Raw genomic sequence first — 2,500 nt, 5'->3', positions numbered from 1 at the left:
AGACACAGACACAGACACAGACACAGACACAGACACAGACACAGACACAGACACACACACAGACACACACACACACACATACAGACACACACATGAAAATGTGCTGTTATTACTGAAGCGGTCAGTTGTCTAAGCCTTTATATGGACACATGCTATTTCTCAAAAGTACTGAAATATCACAATATAACCTATAACATATAATATATATATGATTGGACACATTCAGCCTAAACAGTGTGAGACAAATAGTCTGGCCACAACACACACACAGCTCAAATAGTCTGTCCTCAACACACACACAGCTCAAATAGTCTGGCCTCCATGTCCTCAACACACACACAGCTCAAATAGTCTGGCCACAACACACACACAGCTCAAATAGTCTGGCCACAACACACACACAGCTCAAATAGTCTGGCCTCTGTTAGTCCAACACACACACACAGCTCAAATAGTCTGGCCTCTGTTAGTCCAACACACACACACAGCTCAAATAGTCTGGCCTCTGCTAGTCCATGTCCACAACACACACACACAGCTCAGGGAAGTGCAGAGAGGATGTGTGAATAGGTGGCCACCATCTTGCTTATCTTAAAGGTGCAGTCAGTGATTGTACACGATTTCAAAACCAAAACAATTTTTGTCACATTCAGCAATCATCTCCTCGTAACCACTAGCTGCCCATTCCGTGAGTACACACATGGGTTTGGAGAGAAGGGGGGGGAGCCTACATGGGTTTGGACAGAAGGGGGGGGGGAGCCTACATGGGTTTGGACAAAAGCTTCTGCTAATAAATGTAAACATAAACAAATGTGACTTCCTACACAATCGCTTTCATTTTTAAAATAAAGCAGCTGTTATAGCTCTGAATGTTGACATTACACCACAGATTGCCCAGACAGCCGTCCACCTCTCAGCCCTGGGCCTATTATCTCATTGAGTGCCAAAAACGTAATATTACGTTTTTCCTTCCCATGCGTTGAGTGCCAAAAAATGTAATATTAAGTTTTTAGCTTTTTTTTTTTCATTATGAAACTAGACACTCTAACACACATTATATGTGATTTTGGGAACTCTGTGATGAATGGAAATTAAATATATGACGATCGAAAACTCATGAAAACGCAATATCTGGACATTTTATCTGGACGTTTGATCTTAACTCGGCTTTTGATGGTTGCTGCTTTGTTTTCGAATCAGTCACTGATTAGCCTATCAGTGACATGCACGCCAGGTCAAAATCAGGTCATTTATTTTTCGTGGGTTTATCACTAGGTGGCAGGTCTTGTTAGATCTCTTCCCAGAAACTTTGCAGGCAACACTTCTCAGGTGCTGAAGGGAGAAATGAAAAAGTCGAAGAAAAAGATATTGCAGCAGGTGCGTTTTCGCCAGACAACGCTGGATGAGTCCACCTTTCTACTAAGACAACATGACTCTGACCACTACAAGGAGTGACTGAACACCGTGCTGAGGAGGGGGTTCAAACAGCACATATTTCATAAAAGACGCAATATCTCCATTTCTAAAAAAAAAAACAGGGATTTTGATGAAAACTAGCCACTGTTTAGCTTGGGATTTCTCAGGAACAGAGGCATGTAGAAATACACGGTTTGCACCCACTGAGAGCTTAAAGTCTCACCTTATAAACGAGCCATTGTATGTGTTCATAGCTATAACACAGAATATGCTGTGGCTGTACAAAAATGGTCTAGATTGCTGGCACTCTAGGACAAAGCTTCCGAAAACAGCTTGGCATTCAATGAGTTAAAGGGCCTATTAAAGTGCCTATTTAAGTGCCTATTTTCGTAATTTAAAAAAGTTTTTGGCACTCAAAGTGTTAATAGCCACAGGGTTTCTCCCCACTCTCTCATGCCCTATCAAAAGAAAAACTCTGTATTAGTGCTTTCTCTGTACATCCGGCCATCTGTGTAGAGTAAATATGAAACATGTGACTCTGTGATAATGTAATATGATGTGATAATGTGATATGAAACATGTGACTGTGATAATGTTGTATGATGTGATAATGTCATATGAACCATGTAACTCTGTGATAATGTTGTATGATGTGATAATGTCATATGAACCATGTAACTCTGTGATAATGTATTATGATGTGATAATGTCATATGACACATGTAACTCTGCTACAACCCTGTGTGTCCCCTGGCCTGAACTTTCATTTGCATAACAGCCAGTGTTATCATGTATGTGTGTGTGTGTGTGTGTGTGTGTGTGTGTGTGTGTGTGTGTGTTTGTGTGTGTGTGTGTGTGTGTGGAGGGAGCTGTGTTTGTGTGTCTGAGTCCAGTCTTGACCTGCCTGATTTCCATATGACCAACTTTACAACTATCTATTCACACACACACACACACACACACACACACACACACACACAAACACACTCTATACACAGCCATTAGGTCACTTGGGGGACACTGGACACTCTCCACGGCTTGCATTACACATACTGAGTCACGCAGGAACACACACACACACACA

General features: G+C 41.7%; 1 protein-coding gene across 3 annotated transcripts in view; it reads right to left on the bottom strand.

Annotated features, from left to right (window-relative positions):
- The window catches only part of dock11 (dedicator of cytokinesis 11), a 206,160-nt gene that overhangs the window by 101,262 nt on the left and 102,398 nt on the right, over positions 1-2,500 (bottom strand). The window lies entirely within an intron of this gene.

This window comes from Alosa pseudoharengus, unplaced genomic scaffold (assembly GCF_046254945.1).
Source record: "Alosa pseudoharengus isolate Yale_2024_CS ecotype anadromous, Long Island Sound unplaced genomic scaffold, YU_APseudo_1.1 YU_APseudo_1.1_scf_17, whole genome shotgun sequence".
NCBI lineage: Eukaryota > Metazoa > Chordata > Actinopteri > Clupeiformes > Clupeidae > Alosa > Alosa pseudoharengus.
Note: the sequence above shows the minus strand (reverse complement) of the source record. Positions and strands in the feature narration are given on the sequence as shown.